The sequence below is a fragment of the Saccopteryx leptura genome, chromosome 1 (genome assembly GCF_036850995.1).
Source record: "Saccopteryx leptura isolate mSacLep1 chromosome 1, mSacLep1_pri_phased_curated, whole genome shotgun sequence".
Classification (NCBI taxonomy): Eukaryota; Metazoa; Chordata; class Mammalia; order Chiroptera; family Emballonuridae; genus Saccopteryx; species Saccopteryx leptura.
In genome coordinates this window covers 311,941,835-311,965,728 of record NC_089503.1, presented here as the reverse complement: position 1 = coordinate 311,965,728, position 23,894 = coordinate 311,941,835, and the positions used below count along the sequence as shown (strand labels likewise).

At 41.4% G+C, this 23,894-nt stretch overlaps 1 protein-coding gene and 1 pseudogene across 2 annotated transcripts in view; one reads left to right on the top strand and one right to left on the bottom strand.

The window, feature by feature from the left end:
• LOC136388401 (small ribosomal subunit protein eS8 pseudogene) overlaps positions 1-5,918 on the top strand; it is a 28,077-nt pseudogene extending 22,159 nt beyond the window's left edge.
• TNRC6B (trinucleotide repeat containing adaptor 6B) overlaps positions 1-23,679 on the bottom strand; it is a 286,705-nt gene extending 263,026 nt beyond the window's left edge. Inside the window, exon 1 of one of the 2 annotated variants that reach the window (XM_066358478.1) lies at positions 23,511-23,679. The gene's annotated coding sequence lies outside the window, so the exon portion shown is untranslated. The remainder of the gene's footprint in view (positions 1-23,510) is intronic. The other variant, XM_066358477.1, reaches the window with a different exon arrangement.
• Between the last annotated feature and the right edge of the window lie 215 nt (positions 23,680-23,894).

The following is a 23,894-nucleotide window of genomic DNA, read 5'->3' as shown; positions in this document are numbered from 1 at the left end:
ATGTTTCTTTTTAGAAAGATTTATTTTCTAAGCTACAACATAAACTGAAGAGTCAATCCAGAGAAAGCATGGTATTCCTTGTGAAATCTTACTACATGAGATAGGATATATATACAACATGAAGTACTGTACATTTTAAATCTCTTTTCCTTACTATTTATTACCACAGAGCACTTCTGAAAGGAGAATGGAGAAGGGAACTATGAGGTTCTTAACATGAAGCCAGTGAATTGTGAGTGTCACGTGACAGTGACAGCTGCTTAAGGTATCAAGCTTTGTGAAGAGGTGTCCTAATTTCTATGAACTGGCCTGTAGAGGACAGATTTAATCTCATATCCTGTAGGAGAAAAAAAAGGAAATCGGGTTTCATTTTCTGAAGGCAACAAAAGTAACCAAACATTAGAGCTAAGAAAGTAAATACAGGTCCACAATCCCTTAGCCATAATTCCAATCCAAAAACTTCTGAAAACCTGAAGTTTTCTGTAATTCATTTTGTGGCAAAACGTGATCTAAACTTAATTGGCAGCAAGATCTGACCTGAACTGATATGAGACTATTTATAGTCTACCTACTAAAGTAAGAATAGTGATAGCTTTGGTTGCCAAAATATAAATGTATTTGACTATGAAGTGCTGCCCCTGACTCTGCAGGGACATTATATAATATATATCAATATATGTTAAATGCTTTCTATTAGCTTTCCAGTAAGGGACTAAGAACCTGAAAATGAATTTTTATTAAAATGGTCCTTTCGACCTCCACTGAAATACATAATTGTTTTCTTAAAATATCTCAATAAATTAATTTGAACTAATTAATTTCCTTTTTCTTAAAACTTGTCATTATTAAAAATATTCTACTTTGAATATCTATAGATTTATAACTATTATTAGAATACTTTGTAACTCTTCAGTATTATTTTAAGTCAACCTCTTTCTAAAGGCACATGACAACTGAGATTTGGCAAGAGAGTGAGATATGAATGGGATAGTTAAAAAAGTAAAGTAAAAAATGAAATAAAGTTAAAAAAAAAAAAGTAGATCTCTGTCAATATACTTTGATTTTTCTTTATGTTTAAAAACATAAAGGTCATGGCCTGACCAGGCGGTGGCGCAGTGGATAGAGCGTCAAACTGGGATGCAGAGGACCCAGGTTCGAGACCCCAAGGTCGCCAGCTTGAGCGCGGGCTCATCTGGTTTGAACAAAAGCCCACCAGCTTGAACCCAAGGTCGCTGGCACCAGCAAGGGGCTACTCGGTCTGCTGAAGGCCCACGGTCAAGGCACATAAGAGAAAGCAATCAATGAACAACTAAGGTGTTGCAACGCGCAATGAAAAAATAATGATTGATGCTTCTCATCTCTCTCCATTCCTGTCTGTCTGTCGCTGTCTATCCCCCTCTCTGACTCACTCTCTGTCTCTGTAAAAACAAACAAACAAACAAAAAACATAAAGGTCAGGAAAATTTTTCAATATATTAAAGAGGAACATAGATTTAAAAAGTTAACGAGCGCCTGACCAGGGAGTGGCGCAGTGGATAGAGCGTCAGACTGGGATGCGGAGGACCCAGGTTCAAGACCCCGAGGTCGCCAGCTTGAGTGCAGGCTCATCTGGTTTGAGCAAAACTCACCAGCTTGGACCCAAGGTCGCTGGCTCAAGCAAGGGGATACTTGGTCTACTGAAGGCCCACGGTCAAGGCACATATGAAAAAGCAATCAATGAACAACTAAGGTGTCACAATGAAAAACTGATGATTGATGCTTCTCATCTCTCTCCATTCTTGTCTGTCTGTCCCTATCTATCCCTCTCTGACTTTGTAAATAAATAAATAAATAAATAAAAAGTTAACAAGCACTAATTTAAATCATTAAAAGAATGAAAATAGGCCCTGGCTGGTTGGCTCAGTGGTAGAGCGTCGGCCTGGCGTGCAGAAGTCCCAGGTTCGATTCCCGGCCAAGGCACACAGGAGAAGCACCCATCTGCTTCTCCACCCCTCCCCCTCTCCTTCCTCTCTGTCTCTCTCTTCCCCTCCCGCAGCGAGGCTCCATTGGAGCAAAGATGGCCCGGGCGCTGGGGATGGCTCCTTGACCTCTGCCCCAGGCGCTAGAGTGGCTCTGGTCGCGACAGAGCGACGCCCCGGAGGGGCAGAGCATCACGCCCTGGTGGGCAGAGCATCGCCCCCTGGTGGGCGTGCCGGGTGGATCCTGGTCAGGCGCATGCAGGAGTCTGTCTGACTGTCTCTCCCCGTTTCCAGCTTCAGAAAAATACCAAAAAAAAAAAAAAAAAAAAAAGAATGAAAATAAGCTTGACCAGGCAATGTCATAGTGGATAGAGTGTCGGACTGGGATGCAGATGACCCAGGTTCAAAACCCCAGGTTTGGCCCTGGCCCGTTTGCTCAGTGGTAGTGCATCAGCCCAGTGTGTGGAAGTCCCGGGTTCGATTTCTGGCCAGGGCACACAGGAGAAGCGCCCATCTGCTTCTCCACCCTTCCCCCTCTTGTTTCTCTCTATCTCTCCCTTCCCCTTCCACAGCCAAGGCTCTACTGGAGCAAAGTTGGCCTGTGCGCTGAGGATGGCTCTATGGCTTCCACCTCTGGTGCTAGAATGGCTCCGGTTGCCATGGAGCAATGTCCCAGATGGGCAAAGCATCACCCCCTAGTGGGCATGCCAGGTGGATCCTGGTTGGGCACATACAGGAGTTTGTTTCTCTAACTCCCCGCTTCTCACTTCAGGAAAAAAAAAAAGAAATCCAGGTTCAAAATCCCAAGGTCGCTGGCTTGAAGCCCAAAGTCACTGGCTTGAGCCCAAGTCGCTGGTTTGAACAAAGATCACTTGCTTTGCTGTAGTCCCCCGGTCAAGGCACATATAAGAAAGCAATCAATGAACAACTAAGGTGTCGCACTGATAAATTGATGCTTCTCATCTCTCTCCTTCCTGTCTGTCCCTCTCGCTGTCTCTCTGTCTCTGCCACAAAAGAATAATAAAGAAAAAAGGAATCAAAATGAAAAGAAGTAATAGAATCCAAGTAGTTATCAAGAAATAGAACACAGCCTGACCAGGTGGTGGCGCAGCGGATAGAGCGTCGGACTGGAATGCAGAAGGACCCAGGTTCGAGACCCCGAGGTCGCCAGCTTGAGCGTGGGCTCATATGGTTTGAGCAAAAAGTTCACCAGCTTGGACCCAAGGTCCCTGGCTCCAGCAAGGGGTTACTCGGTCTGCTGAAGGCCCATGGTCAAGGCACATATGAGAAAGCAATCAATGAACTAAGGTGTCACAATGAAAAACTGATGATTGATGCTTCTCATCTCTCTCTGTTCCTGTCTGTCTGTCCCTATCTATCCCTCCCTCTGTCCCTGTAAAAAAAAAAAAAATTAATTAATTAAATAAATATATTATTAAAAAAAAAGAAATAGAACACAAAATAGAAATCAAGAAATAGATAATATACAAGTAAGGAAAATTATATATTTTAGCCCAGTGATATATCAATTCTATTATAATGTAATCCTATACGACAAATGGTAACAAAGCTTGCGGAAGTCAAAGGTCTCTATTACAAAAAGAAAAGTGAAAAGCCAGATTAAAGCAAGGAAACGTAAGACTACTAAGAATTTATAATTAATTACAATGAAGAGTAGTTCAGAAGGTTTCCCATGAAAAATAAGAACAGAATAAACATTTTAATAAACATAAATACAGTACTCTATTTTAAGCCCTTGTATCTACACAAAATAAAATTGGTTAATTTACTTATTATTTTTTCTATACACCAATCAATCCTGCCTCCCTCCGACTCTCACACACACAACTAACAAATGCTAGAAAAAATGCTGCCAAATTAAAGCCTCATTTCATAACTAGTAGACACAAAAGCAGTACAAACCTCTTTTAAAAATACATGAGGTAGAAAAAAACCAAATTATTTCTGTCTAGGCCTGGCCAAGTAGCTCAGTTGGTTAGAGCATTGTCTGGGAAGGCTAAAGTTGCAGGTTTGATCCCTGGTCAAGGCATATCCAAGAATCAACCAATGAATGCATAAATAAGTAGAACAACAGATTGATGTTTCCCTCTCTTTCTCTCCCCCTTCATCTTCCTCTCTCTAAAATCAATCAATAAATTAAAAAAAATTTTTTTTTAATTATTTCTGACTAAAAGAAGCTGAAAGAAACTAAAGACTGAAACTCAACACTCTAAGCAACATTAGTAGCAAAACTGGTTGTTGCTATATCCTGGAAAGGAAAGATAATGTTGTCTTTACAAATATTATTTACTGGATTATGGTTTTCAGTAGCCAAGAAAAAATATACAGCATCAGAAATAGTATATATAAAAAAATCACTGATAATATGGAATTCTATATTAATTAAAAATAAAAATTAAGCCCTGGTCAGCTAGCTTGGGGGTAGAATGTTGGTCCGGCATATGGATGTCCCAGGTTTAATTCCGGCCAGGACATATAGGAGAAGCACCCATCTACTTCTCCACTCTTCCCCCTCTCGCTTCTCTCTCTATCTCTTTTCCTCCCCTCCCTCAGCCATGGCTCAATTGGCCCCAGGCGCTGAGGATGATTTCATGGCCTCTGTGTCAGGCGCTAAAAAATGCCCCCGGTTGCAACAGAGCAAGGGCCCCAGATGGGCAGAGTATTACCTCCTAATGGGCTTGCTGGGTGGATCCCAGTCAGGGTGCATGCAGGAGTCTGTCTCTGCCTCCCTTCCGCTCACTAAATAAAATAAATAAACAAAATAAAAAATAAATAAAAATTTAAAACTTCAGAGTAAATTTGCATTTAAAAAAAACAACTTCCTACTATAACCTTCTTTTTACTTAAACAAGACAGAATTGGAAAAAGCTAAACAGGCCCTGGCCGGTTGGCTCAGCGGTAGAGCGTCGGCCTGGCGTGCGGGGGACCCGGGTTCGATTCCCGGCCAGGGCACATAGGGGAAGCGCCCATTTGCTTCTCCACCCCCACCCCCTCCTTCCTCTCTGTCTCTCTCTTCCCCTCCCGCAGCCAAGGCTCCATTGGAGCAAGGATGGCTCGGGCGCTGGGGATCTGCCCCAGGCGCTAGAGTGGCTCTGGTCGCGACAGAGCGACCCCCCGGAGGGGCAGAGCATCGCCCCCTGGTGGGCAGAGCATCGCCCCTGGTGGGCGTGCCGGGTGGATCCCGGTCAGGCGCATGCGGGAGTCTGTCTGACTGTCTCTCCCCATTTCCAGCTTTAGAAAAATACAAAAAAAAAAAAAAAAGAAAAAGGTAAACAAATAAAAGAAGACAAGGACCATGACTCTGCATTTACTCTTTCCAGCCGGTGCCAAGCCAAGGACCTCTCTTGGGACAACTGGCTCAAGTACCGCAAGACTGGGGGCAAAAGAAAGCCCCAACACAAGATGTTAAAAGATGAGCTGGGATGCCCAGCAGCCAACACTAAGATTTTCCCTCTCAGCACACACACAGTCTATACATAGAGAGCTAACAAAAAGTACCATGCTTTAAGCCTGGACATGGGCAACTTCTCCTGGGGCTTGGAATGTTGTACATGCAAAACAAGTATTATAGTCTACAATACATCCAACAATAAACTGATCTGTACCAAGACCCTAGTAAAGAGCTGCATCGTGCTTAGTGACATCACACCACAGGAACAGCAGTACCTGTCCCACTATGCACTGACCCTGGGACACAAGAAGGGGCCAAGGTGACCCAAAAGGAGGAAGAGATTTTAAACAAAAAAACAATTTCAAAGAGAATTCAGAAGAAATATGATGAAAAGAAAAAGAATGTTATAATTAGTAGTTTGGTTGAGGAATAGTTCCAGCAGGTCAACCTTCAAGAGCAGGCCAATGTGGCCGCACGGTAGATGGCTATGTGCTAGAGTTCAAGGAGCTGGAGTCCCGAGGAAAATCAAGGCCCAGAAAGGCAAATAAATCCCCCTCCTCTTATTCTGGTTCATGTAAGAAGGATGTTTACTATTCTTAAACAAACAAAAAACCCTGGCCGGGTGGCTCAGTAGATAAAGCACCAACTTAGTGCCAGAGGTCACGGGTTCAATCCCTGGTCAGGGCACATATGAGAAGCAATTAATGAGTACACAATTAAGTGGAACAATTAAGTGAAATGAGGTGATATTTCTTTCTCTCTCTCTCCCTTTCTCTTTTTCTCAAATCAGTGAAAAAAAATTTAAATTAAAAAGATGACAATGACAAAAAGGTACTAAGCTACAAGAATATCAAGGATACAAGAGCAAGTCACGAAGACATCATGTAAGTAAAAGCATATCCAAACTTTCTACTACAAGATTTACTATAAAAGAACTATAAAGCTATATATTCAATTAACTAAAAAGATAAAAATTTTAAAAATCAAAGTTAAAAGCTAAAAAAAAAAATCTAAGAATTTAACCCATTAAGAATATATTTTTTAAAGCCCTTGTTTCTTTTTTTTTTTTTTTTTAATTTTTTTATTTATTCATTTTTAGAGAGGAGAGAGAGACCGAGAGAGGAGAGAAAGACAGAGAGAGAGAAGGGGGGGAGGAGCCGGAAGCATCAACTCCCATATGTGCCTTGACCAGGCAAGCCCAGGGTTTCAAACCAGCGACCTCAGCATTTCCAGGTCGATGCTTTATCCACTGCGCCACCACAGGTCAGGCAAAGCCCTTGTTTCTTAATGAGGGGTGAGAGTTGGACTAATGGGACGTTCAGGTGCTAAAAATCAAAGACTGTGCGAAAAGAATTTTACTTCCACCTCAAAGAATTAGACATGGTTGTATATAATGTAGTATATATAAACCACTCTACTAGGTTCTAAGGCTGTTCATTGATTAATTACATACCAGATCCAGATTCAAGGCATCTTTCTTTGAACTAGGTCATTCATATAATTCTCTAAGCCAGATACAGATATGTGCTCATGCTACTGGAATAAAACATATTATATGAATACCTTTATTATTTTCATTAACTGATTTTTAGAAAGAGAAGAAGAGGGGGCAGAAAGGAGGAGGGAGAAAGAAAGAGAGAAACATCTTTTTGTTGTTCCACTTATTTATGCATTCATTGGTTGACTCTTATATGTGCCCTGACCAGGGATCGAACCCACTGGTGTATCAGTATGATGCTCTAACCCAGGGGTAGTCAACCTTTTTATACCTACCACCCACTCTGTTAGTAGTAAAATTTTCTAACTGCCCACCAGTTCCACAGTAATGGTGATTTATAAAGTAGGAAAGTAACTTTACTTTATAAAATTTATAAAGCAGAGTTACAGCAAGTTAAAGCATATAATAGTAATTACTTACCAAGTACTTTATGTGGGATTTTCGCTAAGTTTGGGAGAATAAATCTTTATAAAACAACTTACTAGAGTTAAATCTATCTTTTTATTTATATAAGGTCTACCGGAAAGTTCTGTCCGTTTTTGGAATAAAACAAAATAAATTTTCCTTACCGTCAATAAACTTTATTAAATAATATAATTGCCATTATTATTAATGATTTCTTGCCAGCATGAGGGCAATTGGTATATTCCATTTTTGAAAAATGTTTTATCTTTTGATGCGAAAAATTGAACCAGCACTTGTTTGATATCTTCTTCATTTTTGAATTTTTTGCCCTTCAAAAAATTTTGTAAAGACTAAAACAAGTGATAGTCAGAGGGTGCTAAGTCGGGGAATATGGTGGATGTGACAGACATGCTTCTGTAGCATTTCTTCCTTGTTGAAATTCGTAAAAATTACAGTGGTGTAAATGAACTTTATCAGTAGCCATGGGTACACTATCGCTTCACACATAAGACTAACGTGAATCAACTTTGTTTTAGTTAATTTGCTACGTCAGTATGTATACATTAAGTGATAAAAATAGAGAGGCACACATGCGCTAAATAAACGTGCTAACGTGTCGAAACTTGTTGTGATAGAAACGGACAGAACTTTCCGGTAGACCATATACTTTGGTTGCTCCACTACCGCCCACCATGAAAGCTGGAACGCCCCCTAGTGGGGGGTATGGGACCAGGTTGACTACCACTGCTCTAACCAATTGAGCTTCCTGGCCAGGACTTTATATGAATAAGTTTAAATTTAAATAATGAAAACATTAATAATGCGGCCCTGGCCGGTTGGCTCAGTGGTAGAGCGTCGGCCTGGCGTGCAGAAGTCCCGGGTTCGATTCCTGGCCAGGGCACACAGGAGAGGTGCCCATCTGCTTCTCCACCCCTCCCCCTCTCCTTCCTCTCTGTCTCTCTCTTCCCTTCCTGCAGCTAAGGCTCCATTGGAGCAAAGATGGCCCGGGCGCTGGGAATGGCTCTGTGGCCTCTGCCTCAGGCACTAGAGTGGCTCTGGTCGCAACATAGCGACGCCCAGGATGGGCAGAGCGTCGCCCCTGGTGGGCGTGCCGGGTGGATCCTGGTCAGGCGCATGCGGGAGTCTGTCTGACTGTCTCTCCCTGTTTCCAGCTTCAGAAAAAATACAAAAAAAAAAAGAGAGAAAACATTAATAATGCTATACAGGTATCAAAAACCAATTTCCCATCCTTTATATCAGGGTCGGGAACCTATGGTTTGTGAGCCAGATGTGGCTCTCTTGATGGCTGCATCTGGCTCACAGACAAATCTTTAATAAAATATATAAATAAAAACGTTAAAAATATAAAACATTCTCATGTATTATAATCCATTCATTTCCTACTGCTCATGTTCATGGTTGCAGGTGGCTGGAGCCAATCACAGCTGTCCTCCGGGACAACACCAAATTTTTATTGGATAATGCATAAGGTACACGGCTCCGTTGTATGGCTCTCACGGAATTACATTTTAAAATATGTGGCATTCATGGCTCTCTCAGCCAAAAAGGTTCCCAACCCCTGCTTTATATCATGCAGTGTTTTTTGACAGAGTGATCTCAGTTTCCTTAAACAAAAATTAGTTAACTATCATGATTTAAGGGGCTTCTACAGTTAAGAGTGCAGTGTAGTGAGGAAATACACAAAAATATCCAGACATTAGCTGGAGAGAGAGTATGGCATAAAAACAATTTAAGAAAGCTTACTAAAAAGCAGTTAAGAGCAAGTTGTAAATATAAACTGATACTAAATAACTGTATATACCAATAAATACAAAGAAACAAAAGTTATTTTTCAAGATATATACCCCTTAAGACATTTTATATTTATCTCAGTTAGGTGGCCATCACTGAAAATACTTTACAACTCTTATTTTGCTTCCAAACTAGCTTACAAATGAAATCACACAAGAAATCTGCCTTATAACTTTGAACTTATTTTGAACTTCCAACAGTATTATATCCCAGACAAATCATTTAACCAGGTCTGAAAAATGATTCTTGGTTACCCACCCCTCCCCAAATCAAATCCACCCTGAAAAAATGAAGATTTTCCTTTACGGAAATTCCAAAGAATATCTCATTCTCTGGAAGCAACTCCTAAATAATTCCTTAGATGTTTGAAGAAAAGGCAGGACTTTCACTTCTAGAAAAGATGAAGTAACAGAGACCAAATGTACCCTGCACCTGAAACAACTACAAACATGGACAAAATATATTTTCAAAATACTGGACATCAGACAAGGAAGGACGGTAATCTTTAAGAGATGGTAAACAAATAAGGGGAGCCACACCATTACCTGTGCTTGCTGCCTTGTAGGACAGCACAAGAAGGGCAAACCCAGGTAGAACCCAGAGACCTCCCTTAGTTAAGAATATGTAGCTGAGATTCTGGGAAAGCCAAGATAGCAAGAGTTTGCAGTGTATAGTACTGCAGAAGAGCAAGCTGCACATAGAAAAAGATCTGCAAGGGACCCCTTGAGTATTCAGCTGAGCATTAGCTGGGTAACCATGAAAAACACAGCTAACATCACACTTAATGGTACAATGCCTTCCCTCTAAGTCTGGGTAAAAAGGAAGAATGCCCATTCATACCATTTCTGGTTCCAGCTAGGACAGTAAGGGAACAATTAAAAGTCAAAGGTAAGACAGTAAATATCTTTCTTTGTAAATAATATAATTGTGTATGTTAGAAAAACTACAGGCCTTGGCCAGTTAGCTCAGTGGATACAGCATCATCCCAGTGTACTGATGTCGGGTGTTCAATTCCCAGTCATACTCACACAAGAGAAGAAACCATCTTCCCTTCCCCTTCCTCTTCCCCTTTCCTTTCCTTTCTTTCTTTCCTCTCTTTCTTTCCTCTCTCTCTCTTTCCTCTCTTTCCTCTCTTTCTTTCTTTCTTTTCCTTCTTTCCTTCCTTCCTTCCTTCCTTCCTTCCTTCCTTCCTTCCTTCCTCCCTCCCTCCCTCTCTCTCTTTCTTTCTTTTCCTTCCTTCCTTCCTTCTTTCTTTTCTTTTCTTCTTTCTTTCTTTTCTTCTTTCTTTATTTCTTTATTTATTTTGTGACAGAGACACAGAGAGGGACAGATAGGGGCAGAGAGACAGGAAGGGAGAGAGATGAGAAGCATCAATTCTTTGTTGTGGCACCATAGTTGTTCATTGACTGCTTTCTCATATGTGCCTTGACCGGAGGGCTACAGCAGACTGAGTGACCCCTTGCTCAACCTAGCGACCTTGAGCTCAAGCTGGTGAGCCTTGGGGTGTCAAATTTGGGTCCTCCGCATCCCAGTCAACGCTCTACCCACTGCGCCACCGCCTGGTCAGGCAAAACCATCTTCTTTTCTCCCCTTCCCACTCCCTCTCCTCTTTCTCTTCCCCTCTTGCAGCCACTGGCTTAAGTATCGGCTCCAGGTGCTGAGAATAGCTCAATGGTCTGAGAGCCTGCCTCAGGTGCTAAGGATAGCTTGGTTGATTCAAGCATCAGCCCTAGATTGGGATTGCCAGGTAGATCCCAGTCAGGGCACATATGGGAGTCCGTTTATCTCCATTCCTCTCACTTAAAAACAAACAAAAACTACAAAAATGCTACTAGAAGTAATAAGTAAATAAAGTTTATTTTTATTTAGCTAATTATAAGAGTCACAATCATATTAATAAAAATGAATTGTATCCAAATGAAGAGGTCTCCAATAAAGAAAGGCTTCCAGGAAGAAAAAGTTTAGAGGAGAGATTTTGAGAGTGAGAAAAAGAAAATGGTTTGGAAGCCAGAAACAGAAAATTTTATATAAGGTATAGCCTTTATAAAGAAGAAAAAAGAAAAGGGAGGAAATCATATGGAAAATAGAAAAGACTATATGGAAGAAAGCACAGATTCAAAACAAGAGAATGATAGTTGATAAGATGGAAACAGTATAGGTGCTTGGCTCAGACCTAGGTGCTTGGATTTCATACAGTAAGAGCACAGGGTAATAAAGAAGGGAAAAGAAAACAGAATGTTGAAAATATTTTCTGGGGAGAAACTGGGAAACAGCACACCTGACAGGAAGCTATTTTAATAATCCAGACACAGCCTGGGAATGACTTAAAATCAGGATGGCTCCACAGAAACAAAAATGAGAGATTCAAAGTCCAAAGCCACAGAGAAAAGACATAAAGGATTTGGCAATGTTTCAAGAGTCAGTATTTCAGGATTTGTTGGAAGGATGGGTTACCCCAAAAGAGTTAACAACTAACTCTTTAAGGGAGGTGAAGCAGAGGCCTCTCTCCAGGCTCCAGTTTTTTCTGAAAAGCACCCTATATAGTAAAGCTAAGGTCTAAATTACAGGAAAACAAGAGAAAAGGACGGTAAACACACATTTCTAAGTACAGTAGATGAAAGTCTAGAGAATATTCACTTCAAAAGCAAACACAGGGCATCACAGTTGAGCCCTGGCTCTGGCAGGTTCGGGAAGTGTAGAGTGGTGTCACAATGTGCTGAGGCCAACTCACAAGCTGTGTGTGGGGCATAGGGTCCCCCTTTTAAAGTTTTCAAACTAGCCCTTACTGGCTTGAAATGTGATATCTTTCGCATTTTCATTCTCGTTTTGTTTTTTGTTGTTGTTACTACAAAGAGCCTTTTCACTAATTCTCTTGGTGTTTAAAAAAAGTTTTTACCTTGTGGGCCCATGGTCTGGCTACATATTAGGACTGTGGGGATGGAAGTTTATGCTAACCCACAGATTTACCTGCATGGTTTAAGTGGGAATCAGTAATTAGTGTGCCTTTTTGTTTAAGAAAATAGAAAGCCAAATTGCAAATAAAAACATCATAAATTTTAAACACTTTGGTATAAAAATATAAAACTCTTACAGTGAAAAAAAGTAGACAAGAGCAGTTGGTGAAAGATTTGTTTTAAAATCTGTTGTCCATGATATATCTAAGTGGAGAGATTCATATTTAGAAGTCCCACAGATATATACACCTAAGTAAAACATCTTCTCATGAAAAGAAAGTTACTGATACATCATCAGCAAGACTTTCGCAGAAGGAAAAACACATAGCTCCTTGGAGGTCCTCAGTTTCATGTTTGATTTTGTATCTTCTTCCTTCACTTCAGGACAGAGCAGCCACTCAAGACATATGTAGTGATATACTGACCTGGGCCTAAGTTAGAAAGCCTGTATTACTTCTACTTTTTGAGGGTTTTAGTATGTTCTTAAAATAAAGACATGCCAAAACAGCATTATAAAAATTGCGGTATATTTTAAATATATACAAAATATTCTTTCTCTTGGGAAAAGAATACAATGAAACTGTACTATTCACAAGATACCGGATTCAGCCCTGGCCGGTTGACTCAGTGGTAGAGCAGCAGCCTGGCATGTGGATGTCCTGGGTTTGATTTTCAGTCAGGGCACACAGGAGAAGCAACCACCTGCTTCTCCACTCCTCCCCCTCCCATTTTTCTCTCTCTCTTCTCTTCCGCAGCCATAGTTTGACTGGTTCTAGCACATCATCCCCAGCTCCATGGAGCCTCTGCCTCAGGTGCTAAAAATAGTTCAGCTGCAAGCATGGCCTCAGATGGACAAAGCATCAGCCCCAGACAGGGGTTGCCAGGTGGATCTGGGTTGGAGCACATATGGGAGTCTGTCTCCATATCTCCCCTCCTCTCACTTGGAAAAGAAGAAGAAAAAAAAGATACAGGATTCATAAATATGTTCGTTTGTCATAAACCACAGATAGTATGATCTGGTAACTGAAATAAGTTTAATCAACATCTTCTTTTAATCTTGCAAATTTCTCTCTCTTTTTAATTTTTTATAAATTTATTCATTTTCTTTTTAGAGAGGAGAGAGAGTGAGAGAGAGAGAGAGAGGAGGGGAGGAGCAGGAAGCATCAATTCCCATATGTGCCTTGACCAGATGAGCCCAGGGTTTCAAAATGGCGATCTCAGCATTCCAGGTTGATACTTTATCCACTGCACCACCACAGGTCAGGCACGAATTTATCTCTTAGACTTTACACCTACTATGTACAAACCATTCTTCTGGGTACCACAGAAAAAACATAATAGTATAAAGTTGTTTTAAGTTCAAGTTATTCAAGACAGAACCCCTGACATCGCCCCAGATGGGCAGAGCATTGTCCCCTAGTGGGCTTGCCAGGTGGATCCCGGTCAGGGGGAATGGGAGAGTCTTTCTGTCTCCTCTCCTCTCACTAAATAAATAAATAAGAAAAATAAATAAATAAATGAACATACAGAATTTGTAGCAATCAATATTACAATAGGTCAATTAGCATCTTCTGAGTATGATCAGCACTACCAGAGCTTAACCCCTCTCATTGTGGAAATTTTCAAGCTCCTAATACACAAGACTCCTAATGTGCAGAGTCACTGGTTAGCCAACTAAGTACAGACATTCCACCATATACTTTAAAACAACTTAATTAAAATAGAAAGATGTAAGAGATGGTGTGGATTGGGGAAAAGGAGACACTAAGAGAAACAACCAAGAGAGACAGTAGAAGATATAAAAGCAAAGAGTTATGAGGGCTTTCTTGACCTCCAGTTGTGTTGATGACTTTGTTTTTCACCCTGCCCCATCCCTTGTACTGTCTATTACAGCACTTAACACACTTCAAGTGTTCAGTGAAATTATAGTCATGTGAATTCTCAGCATATGGAAAGATTTCAAAGAAATAACCATTCTGATTATTTCTGCTAATAAGAATTAAAGGATATTTATTAAAGTCTACAATGACTAAATAAAATTTTCAGATAAATTAAAAATCTTAATATTCTTTCTATAATCTTAAAATGTACCTATTACAAGTGGAAACTAAAGAAAAATATAAGCTGGAGTCAATTTAAAGAGGAAAGTCCCTTCTGGCCCCTACATTAATTTATTTAAATCATTAGAATGACTAAGAATTTTTATAAATTCTATTTTTAGTTCTTTCCTAATTTCATTTGAAAAACATTTACTGTAGACCTACTATGTGTAATTTACAGTGCTAAATACTGGTGATACAAATGTAAACAAAACAAAGTAGCTTTATTTATGTAGCTATCTATGTTCTAGCAGTGAAACAATATACAAATATTTAATTACACTTGTATTAAATGCTCTGAGTGTTTAAAAAGAGCATATCTCGGCCCTGGCCAGTTGGCTCAGCGGTAGAGCGTCGGCCTGGCGTGCAGGAGTCCCAGGTTCGATTCCCGGCCAGGGCACACAGGAGAAGCGCCCATCTGCTTCTCCACCCCTCCCTCTCTCCTTCCTCTCTGTCTCTCTCTTCCCCTCCCGCAGCGAGGCTCCATTGGAGCAAAGATGGCCTGGGCACTGAGGATGGCTCTGTGGCCTCTGCCTCAGGTGCTAGAATGGCTCTGGATGCAACAGAGCAACGCCCCAGAGGGGCAAAGCATCGCCCCCTGGTGGGCATGCCGGGTGGACTCCGGTCGGGCACATGCGGGAGTCTGTCTGACTGCCTCTCCGTTTCCAGCTTTGGAAAAATGAAAAAAAAAAGAGCATATCTCCTGGTCTGGGTGGAAGTGATTAGGAAGTCACTAAAGAAGTGACCTATAAATTGAGCTCTGAAGATCAAAGAGGCACCAACTAAGGTGAGGGTGGGGGGCTTATAGGCCATGGGAACAGTAAATGCAAGGAAGAGACCTTGAGTGGGGAGGTATATGCATCTCAAGAACCAGAAGAGGGTCAGTGTGGCAAGAGTAGAGGCAGTAAAGCGGAGAGTGGCAGGAAAGGAGGCAGACTCTTCACTGGGAACTCAATGAACAAGACAGGTGTTTATTTTCATGAAGTTTATATTCCAAAGAGGGAGTAGTGGGGTATGGGGGACTCATTAACTGTTTAAAGTAGAGAAGAAATATGATCATATTTATACTTGTTTATAAGTAAATGTTTTATATTTGAGGTATAACATATTGAATATATAGAACAGATATGTAGTTTTTGTTTGTTTTTTACAGGGACAGAGAGAGAGTCAGAGAGAGGGATAGACAGGGACAGACAGGAATGGAGAGAGATGAGAAGCATCAATCATCAGTTTTTCGTTGCAATACCTTAGTTACTCATTGATTGCTTTCTCATATGTGCCTTGACTGGGGGCCTTCAGCAAACTCAGTAACCCCTTGCTCGAACCAGCGACCTTGGGTCCAAGCTGGTGAGCTTTCTGCTCAAGCCAGATGAGCCCGCGCTCAAGCTGGCAACCTCGGGGTCTTGAACCTGCGTCCTTCCGCATCCCAGTCCGATGCTCTATCCACTGCGCCACCGCCTGGTCAGGCCAGATATGTTTTAAAAGATTATTCTTGCTGCAGTTTCAACAATTCTGAGCCAGAGAATTCTCTAGTTCAAAAGAAAAAACTGAGTTTCTACAGAGTTAAGTAATGTATCTGTGATTATTTATTCAAACATTTGAGTGCCTACACTATGTCAGGCACAGTACAGCATGTGCTTGGGGACGCAGAGATGAATGCAATACAGTCTCATTCTTAAGAAACTCACAATCTAGTAAAACAGACATCTTGAAACATGATATAGTGTAGTCCATGTGAGACATGAGTATAGTATAAGGGAGAAGAGAGGAATTAAATCTCCCTAAGAAGAATTGATCATTTCATCTCTGTGTTAAAGGGGCATTTTTTTCATACTATTATAGTAGTTGAGTTTTTCAATTATTCCTGTGCTTGGAACATAGTAGGTGCTCAAGCAAATGTCTGTAATACAAACCAACCCAGGACATTCAACTTCTAGTTCAGTGCCTTTCCATTAATCAATTGTGCCCCAAACTCTGGAAGAGCATGCATTAATTCCAAGGAGCTCTTCTTTTGAAACTGCTTTCAGAGAGAGTTTACAAACCACAAAAGGAAATAATTTAAATTAAATTCAAGCCTCATTTTTGACCCAGCCTGAAAATCCAGAACAATGTCTAAACATAGTTATTTTTTAAAGCAAATCTTCATTCACAAGACAAGTTCCTATGAAGACGATCAAGAAAATATGCCGTATACTCCTTAATAATTCATGCTCTGTCCTCAAAGGACTTATATTTTAGTTTCTAATTGGAAAGATAAAACATAGCAGATAAAAAGAATAAAACAAAGTGCAAGGTAGCACTGGTTCATTTATTTAAACTATTTATAAATTGCCTACTACAGGCCAGGTCAGAAGCTGTCTTAGTTAGACAAAAGTCTGCCTTCAAGGAACTCACAGTCTCTTGGGGGTAAAACTGATAAGACATACCTCAAGATAATCAGAGCTGTAATGCAGCAGGTACACACAGAGGAAAACATGGAGGCGGTACAGATGCCATTGGTTCTAAATCATCAGACATCTATCTATTCCTACTAGTCAGTGCCATGCCTTATCAGTTGTCAAATATTTTTATTACTCCTGATTATAAAACAAACTAATAAATATTGTAAGTAACTGCTACATGAAAAATCAGTGATACAATAAAATTAATGTTAAAAGGGTTCAGAGATGTTGAGACCTAAAGTTTAGGGGCTATCTTGGCAGAAAAATAGACACTCAGACCAATGGAACAGAATAGAAAGTCCAGAAATAAAACCACATATATATAGTCAAATAATTTTTGATAAAGGGGCCAACAACACACAATGGAGAAAAGAAAGCCTCTTCAATAAATGGTGCTGGGAAAACTGGAAAGCCACATGCAAAAGAATGAAACTGGACTACAGTCTCTCCCCCTGTACAAAAATTAACTCAAAATGGATCAAAGATCTAAACATAAGACCTGAAACAATTAAGTACATAGAAGAAGACATAGGTACTCAACTCAGGGACCTGGGTTTTAAAGAGCATTTTATGAATTGACTCCAATGGCAAGAGAAGTGAAGGCAAAAATTAATGAATGGGACTACATCAGACTAAGAAGTTTTTGCTCAGCAAGAGAAACTGATAACAAAATAAACAGAAAGCCAACTAAATGGGAAATGATTTTTTCAAACGACAGCTCAGATAAGGGCCTAATATCCAAAATATACAAAGAACTCATAAAACTCAACAACAAACAAACAAACAATCCAATAAAAAAATGGGAAGAGGATATGAATAGACACTTCTCCCAGGAAGAGATACAAATGGCCAACAGATATATGAAAAGATGCTCATCTTCTTTAGCTATTAGAGAAATGCAAATCAAAACGGCAATGAGATACCACCTCACACCTGTTCGATTAGCTGTTATTAGCAAGTCAGGTAACAGCAAATGTTGGAGAGGCTGTGGAGAAAAAGGAACCCTCATACACTGTTGGTGGGAATGTAAAGTAGTACAACCATTATGGAAGAAAGTATGGTGGTTCCTCAAAAAACTGAAAATAGAACTACCTTATGACCCAGCAATCCCTCTACTGGGTATATATCCCAAAAACTCAGAAACATTGATACGTAAAGACACATGCAGCCCCATGTTTATTGCAGCATTGTTCACAGTGGCCAGGACATGGAAACAACCAAAAAGCCCATCAATAGATGACTGGATAAAGAAGATGTGGCACATATACACTATGGAATACTACTCAGCCATAAGAAATGATGACATCGGAACATTTACAGCAAAATGGTGGGATCTTGATAACATGATACGAAGCGAAATAAGTAAATCAGAAAAAAACAGGAACTGTATTATTCCATACGTAGGTGGGACATAATAGTGAAACTAAGAGACATTTATAAGAGTGTGGTGGTTATGGGGGGGGAGGGGGGAATGGGAGAGGGTAGGGGGTGGGGAGGGGCACAAAGAAAACAAGATAGAAGGTGACAGAGGACAATCTGACTTTGGGTGGTGGGTATGCAACATAATTGAACGACAAGATAACCTGGACTTGTTATCTTTGAATATATGTATCCTGATTTATTGATGTCACCCCATTAAAAAAATAATAATAAAATTATATAAAAATAAAAGATTAAAAAAAAAAAATTTGACTCTAAAGTTTAGGGGCTATCTTGGGATCCCTGGGCTCCTCAGCAAGGAAGGTTAGCATATGTGGAAAAGGAGCTGGTGCTAGGTAAGGCAAATAGTGTTAGCAAAAGGCCAGTGGCTGGAAATACCCAGGTACAACCCTTCAACTATGTTGAGGATATGGTTTAGAGGTGTGCTGTCCAACATGGTAGCCTTTAGCCACATGTGGCTACTTGAACCTGACATGTGGTTAGTCTGAATTGAAATGTATTAAGTGAAAAATACACTCCAGATTTCAAAAACTTAACATGAAAAAAAGGAATGAAAGCATCTCAATTGTTTTTTACTTACATATTTACATAATATTTTAGATATACTGAAGAAAATAAAATGTTATAAAAATCAATGTTACCGTTTTTACTTTTTTAAATGTGACTGCTAGAAAAGTTAAAATTATGTATGTGGCTCATATCTTGGCCTGCATTCTATTTCTACTGGACAGTTCTACTCCACAGAGCTTTAAATAACAAGCTAAACAGCGTAAACTCTCTAGGCAATGAAATATCATTGAAGGTTTTCAAACATAAGTGCCTAGGATAGATTTGGAGAGGGGACAGGAAACATAAACAAAGCACTGTTTCAGAAAGATTAGCATGGGGGCAATCTGTACTGTCAAGACTCTAGGAGCAGTTGTCCATGTCAAAAGGTAGTAAATGTCAAAGGGCAAGCAGGCTCAGCTGGCAAGTGCACACTGTCTTTAAAAGTCCACACTTGGTGATGAGAAGGAAGAAATCAAGAGCAGGGTGAGGTGAGGGAAGAACAGCTGCAAATACTAACCCCAGTCTAGATAACCAAGGTGCACTGCTCAGTGGACTGAGCAAGTTCAGGCAACAGTTTAAGTAAGATCTATTGATAGTTTGGTAAGCAGTAAAGGCTCCCAGGCAGAGGAACAATTCAGAGGAAGAACAGGATCGGGGTCTTCTTCAGCAATTTCCCAACTATCTCTATGCAGCAAGACCTCCATCAATGGGATCAAGTCCCTGAGAAGGTAGAAAAACAAGGCTACAAGAAACTACAAGATAGCAAAAAGTATAAAATCAAAACCCCAGACTCAGAACTCAGCCAAAAATATTTACTGGGAATTTGCTGTATGCCTGATTCTTGGCTAGGCTCTGGAAACATGAGAAACAAAAAAGACATGGTTCTGAATCACAAATTGTGGTGAAAGCTACGAAAAAAGAACAGGAGCTATGAGAGATCTAACTGAGGATGGGTGGGTGGAAGGAGTGGGGAAAGGTCATAATGGAAAGCCTCTTTGAGGAAGTGACAAGTTAATCTGAACCCTGAACTCAGGTGGGGTAAAGACAAGGGGGAAGCAGGGGAAGACTAGCCCAAACCAGTAGAGTGGAAGGTACAAAAGCTTTGATGCTGGAAAAGGCTTGGGTAACTCAAGGAATTGAAAGACCCAGCAGTTAGAAGGTCAGAAAGGGAGGTGGGTGGGTCATAAAAGAGATGAAAAGGTTGGAGAGACAGGCAAAGGCCAGATCTTGCAGAGCCTCATAAGATAAAAAGTAAAACCCCAAACCACCTGAGTGCAACAGAAGCCATGATGGGTTTTGAATAGGAAAGTGGTCTGTCTGATCCTGATGGGGTTCTAAGTGCTGCAAGTACCTATGCTCCATCCACTCAGCCTAATGAACCAAAGCCTCTTGGCAGCAAAGGGGCAGAAGCCAGTATTTGTAGATGAGTAGCCGGTTACCACGTCTGGGACAAGAGAGTTTCTTATAAGGCCTGCCAAGTGTTCCAAGGTTGCAAGTTTGGGAGAAGGATGGCATCACTGAAAATTACAGAAAAATGTGATGGAAAGGCTGGTTTGGGAGGTCAAGTTAGGCATAACTTGAAACACAGTGAATATAAAGGAGGAGTGAAGAATTCCAGCAGTTAAGCACAGATGTGCTTTGGATGATGGAAGAGAAGTAAGGCATGGATATGCGGATTAGCAGATAGAGTGATAGATATTTTAAGTACCAAAAGTAAATAACATTCTTAAGGAGTAGAAAAAAGAGAAAAATAAAACAAGGACAACAAAAGGAGCCTCAGCCTGATTCTTAGTGTTTATCTCTTGAACAGAAATCAGGAGAAAAGTTTATCAAAAGGGATATAGAGCATGAGGGATATATTGCCGGGGTTATGTAACTCCCGTATTCTAATTGTGGTGGTGGTTCCGTGATTCTATATATGTGTAGAACTCTATACACACTAAAAGTCCATATGTTATTTTTAAGATAAAAGAAATGTAAAGGGGTTGGGGCTAGTCAAAAGGACTGACTGCTGAAGGAAGACAGAAAAAGATACTTTGGGAAATTCAATCATTAGGTAATTGGAAAAAGCCTTGGGAAAACCTCAGTGAGTAGTGAGGTCAAGATGCCAGGATGCAAAGGTTCAAAGACTTGTAAAGGGAAGCAGTCATCAGAGCCTCCTCTTTTAGAACTCGAAGTGAAAGGAAGAACAGAATGGTACAGCAACTCAAAACAGCTAAGTAGAATTGGGAGATTTAGCAAATAGCAGAGCCAAACTTCCAAGACCATTAAGAGTTGTTCCATTTAAAAATATTTCTAGAATAGGAATTTTGCACACGAACTATTCACTTGTTTATTGTCCCATTAAAATAAAACTGCTAAAATGAACCAAAGTCATTATATTTTTAACTCGACTCCTTAGTCAACTAACATTTACTGTGCCCCTATTATGTGCCAAGCACTGTGCTAAATACAAAAGTTCCTGGTCCCTGGAAGAGGACAAAGGATTAATCATAACAGCAAGGTAGCGGAGAAGAGATCTGCACAAAGGGCTCTAAAGCCTTGACCTCTGAATTAAATGCATTTCATTTATCTTTATAAAAATTAAGATAGGGATGAAATAACAACAAAGCATAAGTGTACTTTGGCACAAATGTTCTTTTCTTTTTTTTCTTTTTTGTTAATTTTTATTAATTTTAATTTGTTTGTTCTCCCCCCCAAAGATTTTATTTATTGATTTTTACAGAGAGGAAAAGGGAAGCAAGAAGTATCAACTCATAGTTGCTTCATGTTAGTTGCTCATTGATTGCCAGTTGCATGTGCCCTGACCAGGCAGGCCCAGAGCTTCGAACCAGCGACCTCAGCATTCCAGGTCGATGCTTTATCCACTGCACCACCACAGGTCAGGCTGGCACAAATGTTAATTTTTAAAAGTTAAGAATGAGTTTAACATTAAATTCTTAAATTAGGTATGGGCAATCTCATCATCCGTGGCATTCGCTTCACTATTCCTCTCTACTTTTCAGTGCCCTTTGCATATTTCTTCCTCTGGATAATTTACGGGGCAAAATAGAGCAGGCACAAGCTTTAAAATCTGGTAGACCTGAGACTAAATCTATTTCCCTTAACGTCCCAGCTGTGTGGCTCCTGGAGGCTCTTTTTCTCATCCATAAAACAATGATACCTACCCCACCGGCTTGAATTAAGAATTAGAAAAAATACATAAAGCGGTTGGCATATGGGAAGCTCTCAATAAATGTGTTACTACCATATGAACAAATGATATCGTTCCGACTTTAAACAATTTTAAATGCTTCCTTTTGAATGAGTTAATTATTTTGTGTCACGGGCATGATATTTACCTGCTACCTTAGAAAAGCAGCTTGGGAATTTCTTCTCCTTAAGTCCTATCACAAACTACATGTTCTGTTCAAATAATGCATAGGACAAGCACTTAGAAACAGTTAAAAACTAAGAAATTATAAAAAGCATCCCAAGTGGGACAAGCCAGTATCATTTGTGTTCTGGATAGTTGCCTTAGTGTAGTGATCTACTCTCTTCATATCCCTCTCACTACCTACCTACAACAATTCTACATACTACAGAAATGCAACACAAAAAGTTCTGCTTTTTATAGGCATTTGCATAATACTACCAAAAGAATATAGTTCCAAAGCCAAGATCACTAATGTTTCTCCAAATCAATAGAAAACTATCATCTTACTGAAATTCCCCACAAGGATGAAGGAAATGGCTGCTACTGTTAAATTTCCACAAAATGCTAGAACGTACACCTTATTTTTGTATGCTTAACTGCTGGGGAGGCGCAACTAATGATGTTTTATTCACCATGGAGAAACATCTCTAGTAAATTTTGTTGTACAATTTTGCTGATATTGTGATACATGTCTAACTTGAAATTCGCCTTATCCCTCGTTTAAATCTTTTAGCACAGATGCTAAAAAGCAGTATAACAGCCAAAACATACACGAGAATGCAAGTAATCTGAAAAGACCCAGATTGTTACCCTGTGCCCAAAGAATTGAGGTTGAGCTAGCCCTTAAAGCGCCTCACAGTAGGTTCCCCGTTAGTGGGTGTCTACAGCCACGATGGTGTCCTTAGCCTACTATGGGCTAATAACCCCGCTACTTTGAAACTAAAGGGCGCCAGACCAGAGGAAGGCAGAACACACTCCTCGGGCTGTTTCAACCAATGTTATTCCTCTTGTTCTCGTGTAAAGCTGAGTCGCTTGTCGAAGATGGCCACACACGCAGGGCTCTGCGATGAGGGATGAAGGGTGAAAGGGTAAAAGGGTGAAGGGGTGAAGGGGTGAAGGGGTGAAGGAGTGGGCCCGGGTTAAGCAGAGGAACACAATCACTCCGTCATGCAAGTCCTCCACATACGCAAGGACCGGGAGGCTCTGAGGCCTGACGCCTCCCTCTGACACGCGCCTCCACGGGCCTCGGCTCTCCGTCTTGACGGAGACCCCTCCCTGCCCATACCCCCCCCCCCCCCGCGACGGGAAGCGAACCCAACTCGGCCAGCCCATCCGGAAGCCCTCCCCAACTCACACCTGCCTGCGCGTGACGCCCACAGCCGCGCCCGCCCGCTCGTCCCGACCCTGCCACTCCGGGAGCCCCTACCCGGCGCGCGGGACGTCGCTCGCGTTCCTCCCCGCCCCGGGTCAAACCCACCAGACGCCCGCCCCCGCGAAGCACGCGCTCAACGCCACTGCCACCGCCACCGTCACCGCCACCCCCTCACGCGCTCACGCCCCTCCCGGCCCTCTCCCCGCCGCGCTCGCTCTCTAGCGAGGAAGGACTCGCACACTATGCATCTCAGCTTGACAGGCTGGCCAGCACCGCGCGCTCCCGCGGTCGTCCTAGCCCACCCGGCCGCCCCGTTCTGACTGGCGGTGTGCGGGGGAGGGGAAGAGAGGCAGTGGCCCTCGGTCCTCACTCACCGCCGAGCCGTGCCGGTTCAGAGTGCGCGGCGTTCCGCTGTGAGGCGATGCGCTGCGATGCGCGCGGTGCCCACTTCTTCGCAGGCTGTGGAGGCGCCGTAGTAGGAAAACTGAGGGGAGCTGGGGGGTCAGTCCCTTCCGCTTCACCTCCCAGAAACACGGGGACCCCAGAAACTAAAAACAAAATAAACAAACTTTCCCCTCCGCCTCCTTCCCCCCAAACCACAACACAAACACTCGGGGGACCGCCTACAGCTTTACTCCATTGGCCGAAGGGAGAATACCTTTAGCTCTCATTGGCTGGTTTTTGTGTTCGTCAATCTGGTGCTCCGCCCTCCAATTCCTCGCCGCGGCCGTCGCCCCTCATTGGTCAAGTGCTTCCCG